At 47.6% G+C, this 18,009-nt stretch overlaps 1 non-coding gene across 1 annotated transcript; it reads right to left on the bottom strand.

Moving 5' to 3' along the window:
• Nucleotides 1-14,867: 14,867 nt before the first annotated feature.
• Nucleotides 14,868-14,940, bottom strand: TRNAL-CAA (transfer RNA leucine (anticodon CAA)). Its single transcript has one exon. It is a non-coding gene; the product is annotated as a tRNA-Leu (tRNA).
• Between the last annotated feature and the right edge of the window lie 3,069 nt (nt 14,941-18,009).

Here is an 18,009-nt window from a genome sequence, read left to right as displayed (position 1 = left end):
TTTGCGCTCTTTATCTCGAAAGTTCGCTATCAGCTTTAAATTGAGCACGGCCGACAGCGGCGGGCATTCTGTTCGACGACCGCCGAGCACGCTTGTCGCTTCGGCGCCACCGAGTGATTCAGTCCATTTTGGGTGCAAGTCAGCCCAATAAATAGTATTCTTTTAGAAGACCCTTTCGTCCGTCTTCATCGTTGCTTCGACTGCCGTCACCACTACGTGACATCTGGTGGAGGTGCGGGGTCGCCTTCCATGTTCCGGACGCCCCCTTCAAGTCGTGAAGCCAGCCCTCAGCGCTTCGCACCCGAGGACGAGCCAGCAGCTCAGAGAGCCCGCCGACGTCTCCAGGGAGAGGAGCCTGAGTTCGGGAAACTGCCGGACCGCACCATACAGCGAAAAGACGCTGCTACGAGCACCGCAACCTCGCCGAAGATGTCGACACCGATCATACTACAGCAGCCGCGGGTGCCGCCAACTTTCAATGTATCCCTCGGCGAAGACCCTGAAGAATGGTTGGATCAATTTGAGCGCGCGTCGTCATTCAACAAGTGGGATGATGAGGCAAAAATTGGGCACGTGTTCTTCTCATTGGATGGCTCCGCACGCACGTGGTACGAAACCTACGAGTCGTCCCTTACGACATGGGAGCTATTCAGGAGAGAACTATTGAAGGTATTCACCAGTGTCGTGAGGAAAGAAAGAGCCGAACGACTCCTCGAGTCCAGGATCCAGCTTCCGAATGAGCCCGTCCGCGGTTACGTCGAGGAGATGAAGCGCCAATTTCGCCGCGCCGACCCCGGGATGACCGAGGAAAAGAAACTTCGGTGTTTAATGCGCGGCGTAAAAGAACAACTCTTTGGCAGCCTCGTCCGCCAGGCACCAACAACAGTCGAGCAATTCATGCAAGAAGACTGCACGATTGAGAAAACCCTCGACGTCCGAGCTCGGCAGTAGAATCGCCCTTCCTCTGCCTGATTAATTCGTTCGGACACGCCGGCCACCACCAGCGACAGCTTGCGGGAAGTTATCCGCGAAATCGTGCGAGAGGAGCTACGCCGATTACTGCCATCCTCCCCACAGCCACAAGCAGCGACTCTGATGGACGCGGTACGGGAAGAAGTGCAACAGGCACTTGGTACCCCGACGGCCACAGAACCCTAGGCCATGACCTACGCCGCTGCAGTAAGGACTGCCCCGCCCCAACGACAACCCCCACGTCGTCCTCGAGATGAGCCACTTGTTCCACAACGCCGCCTCCCAGCCCCCGCCCAGCCTTTGACCGACCCTCAAGCCCCAGGAAATGCGACGCCTGGAGGACTTCCGACAACCGGTCGTTGTGTTTCCATTGTGGTGAGGCCGGCCAAATTCTTCGTCACTGCCCGTACCGACGTATCGGTCTTCGAGGATTTGCCGTTAACGCCCCACGACCACGCTTCGGCCAACGTCCGCAGGAAATCGATGATTATCTGCGTCGAGAGGAGCACACGCCGAACTGCTTTTCGCGCTCACCATCGCCGTCAACCTCGCGCTTTGCGTCGCCACGCCGCAGTTACGCAGCCGCGGTACGAGGAAGGTCTCCCAGCCCCCGTAGGGGAAACTAAAGACAGCAACCTCTGGAGGTGAGGTTGCTCGAGAGCGAAACGCCGAATATCCTCCACCGACCACGCCCCATGAAGACGCTGCACCCGCGTCGCCGCATGAAGAACCGACACTCGCTGCACTGACGCCGCACACAGTGAGAACCCCGACCACGACGCAAGCTGCCTTGAAAACGACGCCGCCACCCAGAAGAGCTTCGACCACACGCCCCACCCGCGACTCGCATACGCGGCGAAGCCGTGACCCGACGCCGAGAGTGACATGCAATGCAAGAGCCAGGACCTCCGACTTTTGAAGTGATTGTCGACGGCCGGAAAGTTACCGCTCTATTCGACACAGGAGCCGATTACTCGGTGATAAATGGAACATTCGCTGCGAAGCTGAGAAAAGTCACAACGGCTTGGGACGGCCCACAAATACGCACCGCAGAGGGCCACCTCATTACAACATCAGGACGATGCACAGCGCGAGTGACTGTCAAAGGAAATACCTATCCTGCGACCTTTGTTGTGCTACCGCAATGCTCCCGCGAAGTGATCTTGGGTATGGATTTCCTTAATGAGCATCAGGCGATAATCGACGTGCGATCCAAGCTGATCACGTTTTCGACGGACGAAGCCATCGCTTCGATGAAAACTCGGGAAAATCGCATTGCCCTGAGTGTCCTGGAGGAAGAAGTGAGCGTCCCACCCCGTTCAAGCGTTATCGGGACCGTAGGTGCCACGGAAGCCATTAACTCTGAAGCCATCATCGAGGGGAACATGCAATTACTTCTAGACCAAGGAATCAGCATCGCAAGAGGCACCGCAAATTTCCACAATGGCCAGGCCGAAGTACTACTGACTAATTTCAGCGAAGAATACTGGCACATTAACAGATGAACGACGATTGCTTTCTTCGACGAAATATCCGACGTACGAGACTCCTTCGCCCTCTCCGACTCCTCCGCAGAAGATTCGCCTGACCAAGAGAACTCGCCCACTTTCTACATCAACCCAGCCCTGCGCCGGAACAAAAAAGACCAGATCCGCAATCAGCTTCAAAGCTACAGTGAGCGTTTTTCGACATCGCCGAAGGTGCAACGCCAATTGACAAGCATCGCATTATAACGGATCAACACGTCCGACCTCTCCGTCAAAGCCCCTACCCTGTGTCACCGCGAGAACGACAAGCCATCCGGGACCAAGTCGAAGAAATGCTTCGCGACGACGTCATCCAGCCTTCAAACAGCCCATGGGACGCACCGGTTGTTCTAGTGAGAAAGAAAGACGGCGCACTTCGATTCTGCGTGGATTATCGCCGCTTGAACAACATAACAAAGAAGGATATCTACCCCCTCCCCCGCATCGACGACACACTGGACCGCATCTGTAACGCCAAATATTTCTCGTCGATGAACCTCAAGAGCGGCTATTGTCAAATTGAGGTCGATGAAAGAGATCGCGAGAAGACAGCATTCATCCCTCCGGATGGGCTGTTTGAGGTCAAGGTGGTGCCATTTGATCTCTGTTCCGCACCAGCGACGTTTCAGCAAGTAAGGGATACAGTGCTGGCAGGCCCAAAGTGGAAAATTTGTCTGGTATACTTAGATGACGTCGTTGTCTTCGCCTCAAACTTTGAAGAGCACCTCAAAAGATTTCGAACAGTACTAGACGCCATCAAGTCGTCCGGCTTAACCTTGAAGGCAGAGAAGTGCCATTTTACCTACGAAGAGCTACTGTTTCTAGGCCACATCGTTAGCAAGGAGGGAGTACGCACGGACCCGCAGAAAACGGCTGCTATTGAACAGTTTCCACCGCCGGCCGATAAGAAAGCAATGCGCAGATTTCTGGGACTGTGCGCATATTACCGGCGATTTGTGAAAAACTTTTCGCGCATCGCCGAGCCCCTGACCAACCTGACGAAAGCAGACGTGCCGTTTAAATGGGAAGTGCCGCAAGCAGAAGCCTTCAAGGAACTTTTTACAGTCCCCGCCGATCCTCGCGCATTTTGATGAAAACGCCGATACTGCAGTTCATACCGACGCAAGCAGCGTGGGCCTAGGGGAAGTTGTCGTTCAAAAAAGCGGCGGGCTGGAAAAAGTTATCGCATACGCTAGCCGTTCTCTTTCCAAGGCCGAGGCTAACTATTCGACAACTGAGAAGGAGTGCCTTGCCAACATCTGGGCTACGTCAAAGTTCCGCCCCTACCTATACGGACGACCGTTCAAGGTGGTCAGCGATCACCACGCGCTGTGCTGGCTTGCCAATTTGAAGGACCCCTCTGGCCGATTCGCTCGATGGAGTTTGCATCTCCAGGAGTTTGACGTCACCGTCGTTTACAAGTCCAGACGCAAGCACTCTGACGCCGATTGCCTCTCACGAGCCCCTGTATATACACCGCCGCCGGACGACGATGAGGACGCATTCCTGGAACCCATCAGCCCCAGCTCGTTTGCCCAGCAGCAACGCTCGGACCCCGACCTAAAACGGCTCATCGAGTACCTGGAAGGCAAGGTTTCTTCACCCCCATTCAAGCGAGGACTGTCTTCCTTGTGTGTGCAGAATGAGGTCCTCGTGAAGAAGAACTTTGCAGCGAGCAAAACAGCCTACCTCCTTGTTGTACCTGCTTGTGTCCGCGGAGGAGTTCTACAGGCTTCACACGACGAGCCGACAGATGGACATCTCGGGTTTACTCGCACCCTCCGCCGCATTCAAGACAAGTATTACTGGCCCCGACTCTCTGCCGATGTCGCACACTATGTGAAAACCTGCCGAGATTGTCAGCGACGAAAGACTCCTCCCACACGGCCAGCACGATTTGTGAGCCCCATTGAACCTCCCTCAAGGCCTTTTCAGCAGATTGGCATGGACTTGCTTGGCACTCTTCCAACGTCAACATCTGGAAATAAGTGGATCATCTTAGCGACCGACTACCTGATCCGCTACGCCGAGGCGAAAGCCCTACCGAACGGAACAGCAGCAGAAGTCGCCAAATTTTTCGTGGACGTGCATTCTTCTTCGACACGGCGCCCCCGATGTGCTCATCACGGACAGAGGAACAGCATTCACGGCGGAACTAACGCAAGCCATCCTGCGTTACAGCCAAACCGGCCACCGGAGGACAACTGCGTACCATCCGCAGACCAACGGACTAACCGAGCGCCTGAACAAAACCATCACCGATATGCTCGCCATGTATGTAGATGCCGAACACAAAACCTGGGATGTCATCCTATATTACGTCGTCTTCGCCTACAACACCGCAGTGCAGGAGACCACCCAGATGACGCCTTTAGGCTCGTCCATGGCAGGTAGGCCCCGACCACGCTAGACGCCATGCTGCCCAACGTTACAGAAGAAGAGCACGTCGACGTTGCCGCCTACCTTCAACGCGCAGAAGAAGCTCGAAGGCTTGCCCGATTACGGATCAAAGATCCGCAGTGGTGCGACGCCAGACGCTACAACCTACGAAGACGAAACGCGGAATACAAGCCAGGAGACCAAGTCTGGGTGTGGACGCCGATTCGCCGCCGTGGATTGAGCGAGAAGTTTTTGAGCCGCTATTTCGGCCCGTACAAGGTTCTTCGTCGGATGGGTGAACTGGATTATGAAGTCATCCCTGACGCAATGACTGCATCCCAGCGGCGCCACGTACGACCAGAAGTTGTCCATGTAGTCCGTCTGAAGCTGTATTATGCGCGCTAAAGGCCGCTGCATTTCCGTGCTCTATTTTCGCAAGATCCGTTTTTTTCCTTACTAGTGGCATTATTTGTTTTAATGCATCGAGTCGATGCTTCTTTGAAAGGGGAGTTATGCCGCGAATATTTGCAGTGTTTGTTCGTTTTTCAAATCTGCCGCCACACCACTTTATCGCTTTGTTTGCGACGCAAGACGCGACTAGATTTATCTCGATTGATCGCAGCCAGGCAGAGCTGATTCTACGTTGTTCCGGAATGTTCTAGTACCTTTGCGCTCTTTAGCTCGAAAGTTCACTATCAGCTTTAAATTGAGCATGGCCGACAGCGGCGGGCATTCTGTTCGACGACCGCCGAGCACGCTTGTCGCTTCGCCGCCGCCGAGTGATTCAGTTCATTTTGGGTGCAAGTCTGCCCCATAAACAGTTTTCTTTTAGAAGACCCTTTCCTCCGTCTCCATCGCTGCTTCGACTGCCGTCCCCACTACGTGACATTACAGAGCACGTGACTTCGACTTTGCCTCCACATGTGCCACACAACTTCTTGAAAAAAAAAATGAAAAAGGACGACATCGAGCCTCTGTTTAAAAACAAAGCGGTTCAGCGTAGGATGCGGCTCGTGCATATGGGGACATCCCCTAAGATTTTTCATCGCATGACGGCTTTCCAGTTCCTAACAGCATTACAAATAGTTTGTTTCTCATTTTTGTTACTTTGAAATGTTTGCCAGCGGAACTCAAATACCATGCAGCCACCTTCCATGAAGGCAATAAAAATATGAGGAATGTTTCGCAATCTCTTTTTTTGGTGGAGACGTGGCTGATCAGCCCATGATGGTGTTTAGCATGTTACCAACAATCCTAGCTATTTTGCTTCTAATGTGTTCGTGATCACTAAATGCCGAGAAGTTCCCGTATCGGGAACCGGTATACTACGAATGAGCAATCACAATAATATTTGCGAACTTTCTCAAATAATTCATTACAGAATAGAATATCTCGAAAATAAATGAGCGCCTCAGTAGCAAGCGGTTAAACATCGTTTTCATAGGCATGTTTGCACTGTAATGAATTGCTCTAACTTTACTGTGACTTAAGCATGGTTTTCCTTTTGTTTCATGGAGTTGCGAACGTGGCCAATACGTCTCGAATCAAAGTCGTCTTACAGTTTTCAGCAACAAGGAGATGGAAACAGGATTGTGCTTTGTTTTCAGGTTTTTTTAACGAAAAGCGAGATACATTAAGACTACAAGGTATGAGAGAGGCATACATCAAAGCGCATTCTTAATTGCATTCGCTTGTGCTTAATTACATTGCTCTCGAATCTCATGCGCAAAAAGAGCACGGTCTACGTTCACGCATTTTCAGATACCTTAATGTACGTAGGAATCACCGTGCGCCGTACCGATCAAACCGACCATATTGAAAAAGGGCTCAATTCATGTTGCTGACGAAATGGCGTGGCTTAGCCTACAAAGAACTCACCTCCTGAAAGCGCAGCTGTGGCTTCAGAAATGCTGTATTGTTCAGATGAGTCTTCAATATCAGAACTGAAGCTTGCTTCTTTTTTCTGCGTCTGAGACAGTTTGTACTGGTCCATTTCCCTTGATCTGGAATTGAACTCAGCGCGAAGAACATACGCGAGATTTTACGAGTACTCTAGAATAAAAAAGGCGTTTGTATGCGTCTGTCACTCAAAGTTGCTGGCAAAATTAAAATCATGTGACCTTAATAATAATTCTATCCAGTTCCTCGCTAGTCGCCTCTCTGACAGAAAACAAAAAGTAGTTGTGAAGAACACATATTACGCATTCCTACCCACCTCTTGCGAGATTTTGCAAGGGCTTGTATTGAGTCCGGTTTTGTTTTCTATTTTCGTGAATGACCTCCCGCAAGCAGTTCGACTTTCAGAGGTTCTAATGTACGCGGATAACATTGTTCTTTTGTTCTAAGCTGAATTGCTCTTTGTCCTGCAAAGCAGGATAACATTGGACCTGTCTAATATTTCCTCGTGGATTTCTACAAATTAATTAAAATTAAGTGTAGATAAGACTAAATATGTAGTATTCAACTCTAGGAGAAAAAACATTGGCAATGGTACGATTCATATACCATTATATCATATATCGTTGGCAAGAACACATCGAAAAGGTGTGCAAAAAGATAGCTTTCAGCTGCTAGGTACTTATTCAGACTAAGCAGTATTTTCCGTACAGTGCACTCTGTTACTTGTACTTTTCGCTGTTTCACTGTCACATCAGCTACTGCTGCGAATCGTATGGCCATACCTGCAAAACCTATTTAGTTCCCATACAGAGACTACACAAGAGAGCATTGCAGGTAATTGGCCATGCGTCTTCAAACAATAGCTGCAGTTTTCTGTACAAGGAGCATCGCATATTATCATTTGAATCTATGCTTAATTACAAATTATGTGTATTATAAAATAATATTATCAATACTAACCCTCGTCTACAACGAAGTTTTTTTCTTATTACCGTACCGTAACACAAGACATGCCTTAAAAAGAAATTTCAATTTGTCTGCCTGTCGCAATGTATACGGGGAATGCTTAGTTCAATTTTCCGGCGCGAAAGCCTGGATTACAGTGCCTATCAATGTGAAGCTTGCATATAACTTTAAGGTGTGCTGCAAGTTTTTCTTAACAACCTGGAAGAATCCTAACCTCGACCTTTTTTTTCGTGGCTTGTTCACTTTTATGAACTTTCCCTTCCTGTTCCTGATCGCTTTGTGTGTGTTTTTTTTTCAAATGTTACTTCATATGCGCATTTTGTTCCAAGCCATTCTTTATTACTGTTTGTGTTTCTTTTCTTTTATTTTTTAAAATTATTGCACATTACGGCTGTCTGATGTATCTATTTCATTTTTGTACTGGACCGTTTCACAAGCCGCACGGCTATCGGTCCAAATATTTTTTATGTAATGCCTCGTACTTGAAAATAAAGAATGCTGTGACTTTGAAATTACTTGGTCTTCTCGGCAAAAGCAGAAATGCAGGCGAGTCTCCATACATCAGCAGTGAGTTTAGCTCAAACTGCAATTAGGCACGGTTGCTAAGGTAGCAACACGTGCTCCAAAAGATAATTCGAATATTCGGGAATGATTGCATGTTCGCTGACGAACTTGAGTGATGGCAGTACGCATAACGGACCAACGCTCCAAGTAGCGGCTCGAAAATAGTCATGGAGAATTTGAACCCACAGCATTCAGTCTCCACTGCCCTAAATGTTTCCTTCGAAGTCAGCATAACAGGCTTTTGAGCAAGCCTGCAATTCATGTGGGCCTCAGGACGGACGCTGCTATCAGGAGGGTAACCAACACAAATATGGCCGTGACATGCTAGGCTCGAGGAAAAGCGAGAAATATGGACGATCATGCCGAGCATTTGTTCTCAGACGCTTTATGTAAGACACTTCTTGGAATAAAAATCACCAGAAACATAAAATTAGATTGCAGATTATAGGGCTACGCATCCGTAGATGCAAATGAGTAATTAATCCCTTACTGAAAACCTGTGCTGCGACTTTGGGGATTAACATAAAATATTAGACCAACACTCTTTTTCCTTCGAGTTATTAATTCGATGTTCCGTACTATATGCCAGCGGTCGCATTAGCTCAGCTGTAGAGCGACTGCTGCAGTGAAGCAGCTGTCCCGAATTCGAACTCCGAACCAGGACTAACTTTTGTTTGACTACATAGTTTCTGAGGAAGAGTTAATGCTCTCCTTAGTAGCCGTAAGGCTGCGCTTGGGTGGATGTTAACGAGTAATTATTATCAAAAATATGTTTCTAAACGGGCTTCTTCTGTAAAAAAGTCGCCAGTCTGCTAGATGAAGTTTCCAACGTCGCGATCTTGTACGGATTATTTCCGGTGGAGATGTTAAGCTAGTGAGTACAGGGAGGTGATCGCTGCCTTATGGGTTGTCGATGACATCCCATTTAAGATCACTGAAAACAGACGGTGGACTAAACGATAAATCTAACAGCTAATTTTTTCGCTGTGCTTGGGGGAGCAATATGTGTGCTTTCTCGAATTCAGTGCACAGACATTATTGCAGAGAATAAAATAATTCTAAAATGCGTCCTCTAATGTTAGTTTCCTCACTTGCCCAGAAAGAGGATGCGCATTAAAATCAGCGACTAACAAATATGGTTCTGGTAGTTGTTCTAAAAGTATTTCTAGGTTAATGGAGTGTAACTGTTAGCTGTGGCTCGAGATAAATGGAACATATTGTGATGGTTTTAAAATGACCAACTGTGACTGCAGCGGCTTCATAATTGGTCTTTAACTTGATTTCACGGGTTGGAGGACCAGACTGAAGGATAATCGCAATACCTCCAGAGAGCCTGCTCGCTTGCTCTCGGTCACACCGAACGACTTTATACTTTTTTAAATGTTTGCATGTTTTGAACCTAGGTTTGTTTCCTGAAGGTATAATACCACAGGATAAAGAGAGTTTAAAAGATATGTCGCATCGCTGTAGTTTTTTAAAAGTCCTCAACAGTTCCAACTAATTAGGAACGCCATGTGAATGATCTTTGGGAGTGCAATTAAACATATGTTCCTGGTTTTCAGGGTCTTTTTACTAGAATTCATAATCTCCTTTCTTTCCCGCTCAAGAGAGTTGTGCCGCTGCTGCAGCAGCAGGGAGAGTTTTGCGTTCTGTTCATTGCCTCACTAGAGGTTCTGGACAACCCCGGGGAACCCGCAGGAGTGCGGTTTAGAATCCTCTCCCGACTGGGGGAAGCCTTGTGGGCAGCCGACTGAGGGGCCGGCGGGCCCATTTTCAGGGGTGGCAGGGCAGCCTTCGCTGCGTCTGCCGGGGGTGGGGATGGCCCTGCCAGAGGCTTTGCCTGGAAATTGGACAGAACCGGGTGTGGTGCTCCACCCCAGCGCTCCACATCCGCGAAGTTTGTCTTTGCTGCAATTAGAAATTGATTTGCGAGTGCCAACCTTTCTCTAGCTTCTTTTAATGTTATGTTCTCTTTCTTTTTCAGGGTTATAATTTCTTTTTCTTTTTTCCATCGTGGACAAGACCTAGAGTAAGCAGGGTGGTCTCCTTCGCAATTGGCACAAAGGGACGCCATTGCATCGCAGTTCCCAGTTGCTTGTTCTCTTGAGGCACATTTCGCACAGGTTTTGTGACCGCGGCAGCTGTCCGACCTATAGCCATATCTTTCGCAGTTAAAGCATCCGCGCGGGCTGGGTATGTGTGTTCGAACTTGGATTTTCAGGTAACCTACGTCTATTGTTCCGGCTACTGTGTTTGCGTAGAATGTGAGAATCATGTGTTTAGTAGGAATTTCTTTATCGTCTTTTCTGATTTTGATTCTTTGAACATGTACAACATTTTCGCCCTAAAGACCATTCAACATTTCTTTTTCAGTGATGTGGAGGAAGCCAGGGTCGGAAATTACGCCACGGACAGTATTCAACGATCAAGGTGCAGTGATATAGTTACTTCTCCTATGGACTGCTTTCCTTGGTGTTATTCATTATCAAGTTAAAGTAGCAGGTCCCCACTGCCAGTTTTACTTGCTTTATACTTTAATCCTAAAGCAACTGTCAGACACCTTTTTTTACTTGGTAGGGGGACAAGATTCGGGTTCGCTTTTCTACAAGTTCGGAATGTATTACGTGATATTTGGCAAAACTTTTCTTTGTTCTTTGCATGAGATCTGCAGTGGCATCGTTCCGCCTCCTTTTGTCGGGGCGATCAGTTTTTGAGGAACGGGAAGCCAGAAAATGGATACATTGTTCGGCAATGGTGCCAACCGCCCACCATGTAGCCCAACGAGGGGACGGGATAGGAACTTAGAAGAAAGCTTTGCCCACGCCGGCTGTACACGGCAGCTATAACTAAACTGGACGAAACCCAGGATAGTTCGCCACACATAGTTAACCCTAGCCGCCCATGAAAAGTGAAAAGACCGAGATGGGAGGAGACAGGAAAGTTGTAAGAAAGAGGAAGGAAAGTGAAAGATAGAGGGGAGGATAGGAAAAGGCGACTGCCGATTTCCCCCGGTTGGGTCAGGCCGGAGGTGCCGTCTACGCGAAGCTGGGGCCAAAGTGGTGTGTTGCCTCCGCCGAGGAGCCTTAAAGGTCCAATCGCTGGGCATCGGCTCAACCACCATGATCCCCTTTTCCCCGGACACGGCGATGCCAAGCATGGCTAGGCGCGGGTGCTCGGGTCCGTGGTGATGTACTGTTCACCATCATCCCCTTGCGGGGATGTCCCTGCGGATGCTCGATAACCCGTGGTGTCGCCACCCACCAACGCCTGCAAGCTGCAGACGCCCCCCTGCGGGGCTATGCTAATATATATATATATATATATATATATATATATATATATATATATATATATATATATATATATATATATATATATATATATACGAACGTAGGTTGCGTTGGCTCCGCAGAATAAAGATTTAAGAGAAGTGGGCACTTCTACAAAGACACTTTTATTTATCAACGTTTCGACCGCGGTGCGGTCTTCTTCTGGACTGTAGTGGTCTCGCGTCAGATGGACGTTTTAAGTTTGTGAGCTCAAGAGGAGGGAGAAAGGAGTGTAACACGCAAATAGCAACAACGGTTCAAAAAACTGAAAAAAAGAAAATAAAGATGGGGGTGCGGGGAGCAGACCGGGACAATATTGGGGGAGGAAGCAAAAAAATAGAAATAAAAGAAAAAAAGGGGGGAAAACTAGTATAGTAAGGAAGGGTGGGGTACAAAAGGAGATGGCGAAACGAGAGAAAGGGAGAGGAAGACGGTGCGGGGGACATGGGCAGCACGGAAACAAAACACACAAACAAAATGCACAAACACAAAGGGCGCCGCTGCAGATGCGTGGCCAAAGAGGAGCCGCTGCGCAAATGACACTGGCAGTGACGAACAGGCCAAACCAGGCGCCTTTTGGGGGTCTCACTAATTTCCGGTGAGCCGAGGGCTAGAACGTTAAGGAAGGAGTGGGCTACGTTAACGAGCACATGTCTAAGAACTTACTCACGGGGTCTGGGTTTCACTGAACGGTGCACCCCTCTCCGTGGGTAGGTCGTTGAACCGACCTCGCCGGGAATACGTTTTTGTAGGGGACGAGGGCTGGGCTAGCTGTGTGCAAAGATTTCAGATTGTCGGAAAATGTAAGGAAAGAACGTCAAAAACTTATCAATACTGCACGAGGCAGGATAGTGTAAGTAAGGAGGGGTATGATTGCCTGGGATATACACTAGGAGTTATAAAAGGTATATCTGAGTTAGCCTTTTAACAAGAAGTGTAGTATTATTTTGTTTGGAGGTCGTGAATAAAAGAAAGGGTACCAGGCTTTTCGTTAAGACCTTCTTGAATAGTATTAAACTTGTGGATAAAATAGGATTCACGCTGTTCACGTTCTCGCCTGTTTTTGAAGCCCCCTTGAATAATTGTTACTTTTAGTTGGTCAAATGGGTGTCCTTCTGCGTTTACATGCTTGGATAGGGGAAGGTTTGGGAGAGACTTGGCGTGTGCGCGGTGATTGTTAAATCGAATGCGGAATGCAGTGTTTGTCTGTCCTATGTATTGCTGGTTACACAAAGTGCATTCAAGAAGGTAAATAATGTTTGATGAGTCGCAGTCAAAGTTACCGTTGATTGAATGCTGGAAAACTGACCTCGTACTAGTTGCGGAACACGTAGTCTGCATGTGCTTGCAAACTTTGCAGCGACCCTTACCACAGGGCTGGCATCCATATTTTGGGGTTTTGTGTTCCTTGGAGTGGACTAGGTGGTTCTGAATGTTTTTGGCACGCCTGTAAATCACGCGGGGTGCGCATGTAAATATTTTCGATAGTCGTTGACTTTGCTGGAGAATGTTAAAGTGCTTATTAAGAATTCTGTTTATGTTCGGTGCGTTACTGTTAAATGTGAGGATAAGGTTTGTAGTGTAATCATTTTGGTTATCTATTTGGTGCCTCTGGAGTATTTGACTACGGTTAAGATTTGAAGCTCTGCTTATGGCGTCATCAATAAGGGAACGTGGATAGCGCTGTGTTAAGAGCACGTTGCGCATGTGTTCGGAGTTTTCATGAAAGTCTAGGTCGTTAGAGCAGATTCTTCGAAAACGATGGGCCTGCGAATAAGGGATGCTGGTTTTGCAGTGACGGGGATGGGCGCTTTGAAAATGTAGATATTTTTGTGAGTCGGTTGGTTTTCTATAAACGGTTGTACGAACTGACCCCTTGTCCACCAGAATGTCAACATCAAGAAAATTGATTTGACTGGCTGAGTAGGTGTGCGTAAACTTTATGTTTGGGTGCACGGAGTTGAAACTGTCAATGAAATGGATAAGTTGTTGTTCTGTGTTTGTCCATATTATAAAAATATCATCCAAATAGCGCTTGTAAAAGTACGGCTGAATTGTACAAGAAGAAAGAAATTTTGACTCTATATGATGCATGAAGATATTGGCATAATTTGGGGCCATTCTTGTTCCCATAGCGGTGCCACTTACTTGCAGATAATATTGAAGATCAAATTCGAAGCTATTATATTCTAACACAATTTTGGCTAGTGTTCCTAACACGTTTGGGCTTGGGCTTGCACCGTTCAGTGAAACCCAGACCCCGTGAGTAAGTTCTTAGACATGTGCTCGTTAACGTAGCCCACTCCTTCCTTAACGTTCTAGCCCTCGGCTCACCGGAAATTAGTGAGACCCCCAAAAGGCGCCTGGTTTGGCCTGTTCGTCACTGCCAGTGTCATTTGCACAGCGGCTCCTCTTTGGCCACGCATCTGCAGCGGCGCCCTTTGTGTTTGTGCATTTTGTTTGTGTTTTGTTTCCGTGCTGCCCATGTCCCCCGCACCGTCTTCCTCTCCCTTTCTCTCGTTTCGCCATCTCCTTTTGTACCCCACCCTTCCTTACTATACTAGTTTTCCCCCCTTTTTTTCTTTTATTTCTATTTTTTTGCTTCCTCCCCCAATATTGTCCCGGTCTGCTCCCCGCACCCCCATCTTTATTTTCTTTTTTTCAGTTTTTTGAACCGTTGTTGCTATTTGCGTGTTACACTCCTTTCTCCCTCCTCTTGAGCTCACAAACTTAAAACGTCCATCTGACGCGAGACCACTACAGTCCTGAAGAAGACCGCACCGCGGTCGAAACGTTGATAAATTAAAGTGTCTTTGTAGAAGTGCCCATTTCTCTTAAATCTATATATATATATATATATATATATTATATATATATATATATATATATATATATATATATATATATATATATATATGTGTGTGTGTGTGTGTGTGTGTGTGTGTGTGTGTGTGTGTGTGTGTGTGTGTGTGTGTGTGTGTGTGTGTGTGTGTGTGTGTGTGTGTGTGTGTGTGTGTGTGTGTTTTAGCATACAAGGGAATGGAATTTAGCGGCACGTTTGACAAGCTTATGTAGGAAGCCAACAGTCACCAAAACCAAGGTGCATATTGTAATGTTTTTTTTGTTATTATTATTGTTATTTATCATTTGGTGCTGAGCGATGGAAGAGTAACACTTCAATTAATCTGTTGCTTAAATGAAATGAACTATAAAGCAGCAGAAAAAACAAGCATGTCGCCAGCGGGATCCGAACCCACGGCCTCCAAATTTTGCGTCCGGTGCTCTACCAACTGAGCTATGGCGACGGCAATAATAAGTATGGTGGAGCTGCCATAAAAAAACGTAAACAAATAAGCTCCTGCCTGTACCACTAAAGTATCACAGGCTTAACCCAATCGTAATATAAATGAAAAGGCCCGAAGGCAATGTTGTGCTTTTGCCACCCGTAGGTGGGAAAATAAAAAATGGGGTAATGCTACTAAGCGACCCACAGCCGGGGGAGCGGGCCCGGGGAGACTCCCCTGATCTCCCCTGGGACGTAGCGGAGGGGGGTGGGACATAGGTTGCGGGAATGGGACTGAGGGAAGGGTTATGGGTAATGTGATGGGAATGGGGACAGCGAGATATTGACCCTCAGTCCAACCTGGTGCTCTCATGGGTATTTATGCTTTGCGCGCAAGATAACCATGAGTGTGTTCACCAGCGCCACCCTCGTACATAGCTGCGGACGTAGTACGTCCTCCGCCTTTATAAGTGATTCTTTGAGTGCTCTGGCGTTTACATATAAACATGATCTTGATTCTGCATATATTTTTTTCATGTTGGCTTGTTCTAGCTGTGATAATGCTCTGATAATTAATGCTAGTGTACTGACGTATAAAGTGAGGTGTTTTCTTCTATAAACTCATTTGACAGTAGGCGCTCTTCCTATCTTGCTCTGTTCGTTTGCTGAGCCATTCAAATGCATTTCTGGTTTTATGCCGCTGGAAGCGAATTTTCGGCTCCAAGCGAGACACCAGGTACTGGTGCGTCATTATTACTTCGGCAAAATATGGCGTCGCGGGCCTCGATTCTTCTTTCTTTGTTATGACTCTTTGTTTTGCACATACATCATCATCATCATCACCATCACCTTAACTATGTACACTGCAGGACAAAGGCCACTGTCATGCCTCTTACATATACAGAGGGACTCAGATGCGAAAACGCCGCAGCGGTGGCTCAGTAGTTATGGCGCTCGGCTGCTGACCCGAAAGACGCGCGTTCGATCCCTGCCGCGGCGGTCGCATTTCGAAGGAGGCTGAGTGTTAGGAATCCGTGTACTGTGCGATGTCAGTGCCTGTTAAAGAACCCCGGGTGGTCAAAATTTCCGGAGCTCTTCTCTACTGCGTCCCTCATAGCCTGAGTCGCTTTGGGTTGTTAGTCCCGTCAAACCCTGAATCAGATGCGACCAATAAAAGAGGTTTTCAAACAGGAGCCCCACTCCCTCCGCTGTTTATATTGCGGCATTCGCAAAATTTATTAAGCGATTGTGATCTCCATTGACAAAATGTAAACATTACACAAACGTCTTTTAGAACCTTGGATTTGTTTATAACATTTGTGTTGCAATTCAGGAGATAAATTCCAGTCAATTCTTTCATAATATAGCAACTTTAAAGTTATAGGGATTATAATTCACTGCACGGAAACTATAAACTATGTTCAGCACCCTGAGACTGAAGCTATCTATAGTTTATGACAACGTCTTGCCGTATTTAAAAAAAAAACCTGCTGTTCACCGACATTTGCAGTCCATTGCACCTAGCGTGTTGGCACCAGCACAGCAGCACTTTAGTGATTGGAGCCAGTGAGCGCTGTGCGTTTAGCCAGGTGTGGTTCGCCAAGAAGGTATCAAATTTACCCTGCCCTTGACTTGGACTCGAATTCACTACTTATGATGACGATGATGAATTTTTATGGCGCAAGGACACCTGTGGCCAAAGAGCGCCATGGCACAAGGATTTTCTTTTTCTCAATGTGGGGTAAAAGACCTATTTCCAAAGCATTTAACCCTGAAGAAGCCGAGCATCAGGCAGGGGAAAGGTTGTACTGATTGTATGACCGGTGGGTAGCCGGGGCACTAGGGATCATTACTACTAATCGCAAATCACTTTTGCGATATCGATCTATCTTTTGTACTGAGAAAAACGGAATGGCGATTACACGAATGCTAATGCTAATTATCAGCTGTAGCTGTCTACTGATAAAGATTACCAACAAAAAAAATGCCAGTACAAATAAATGAAACTGCCATGAAAAGATCCTGGCAGGGTACCACTGCAGGAAAATAACGTTTCCCAAAGAACAGCGAAATACTGGATGTACGACTGTGCAGCTTGTACTACGCTGCTCGTTCACCTGACATTTACACGCTCAGACAACTCGCATAAGTGCAGCATCCTTGGCCCGAGCTTTTATCCGGGGTTGGTCGTCCATACGATTGACGTAGAGTCTACACAGGCTGGTGGCAACGACGAGACAGGGTGCCCTTGTCAGAACCGGTGCCCACTCGGTATCCACTTTTAAGTTGCCACACTCCCTTTCCCAACACTCACGCTCCTCTCATTCCTTTAAGGGCGTTGCGCCACGCCATTTTTTTCCTTTCTCTGCTCGCTTCGAGTAGTTCATCCAGCGTGTTATACATTCCTAGGTAGAGAAGGCGATCAGTGGATGTCTTGGAGTGCGTTTTGCTTTTTAGCAAACGCGCAACATAGCTCAATGCAGAGAACAAAACAATTGGTATGGGTACCCGGACAACATGGAATAGAAGAGAACGATACTGCTCACACAGCCGCCCGAGTTTCTCTCCCCGGAGTTCCACTGAATTCCCGGACTCTGTCGGGACTACTGTACCGAATCCGCTTACCATATATGCGGACATCACAGCATATCTGCGCCCCAGTATGCAGACGTTCCCAGAGCCCGCCAAGGGCCTGGATAGAACTGAGGAACGACACCTCAGAAGGCTGCAAACGGGGTCGTTTCTAAGCCCTGCGATTCTAAAACACATAGACCCAATTTTTTCGGGGTACTGTAAATTTTGTGAGATGTGGGCAGACGCATATCATAGGGTATGGGCCTGCCAGAAAAGTCCGCAAAAAAGAGAGTAAATCAGCCAACGAGAGAGGGCTGGGAGGCGACGTTGTCCTGCTGCTTGGACCTCGAGTCCCAGAGGGCTTTGGTTCAAATAGCGCAGGCAGTGGCTACCGCCAATGGTGTCCCGGAATGAGGACTACCACACAGGCAAGGGAGCAATGAAACCCTTCACTCTCCTCTAAAACCCGCCCCAGTGCATCCAATAAAGTTTTACCACCACCACCACAACCTTCTTT

Source organism: Amblyomma americanum, chromosome 3 (assembly GCF_052857255.1).
Source record: "Amblyomma americanum isolate KBUSLIRL-KWMA chromosome 3, ASM5285725v1, whole genome shotgun sequence".
Classification (NCBI taxonomy): Eukaryota; Metazoa; Arthropoda; class Arachnida; order Ixodida; family Ixodidae; genus Amblyomma; species Amblyomma americanum.
Note: the sequence above shows the minus strand (reverse complement) of the source record. Positions and strands in the feature narration are given on the sequence as shown.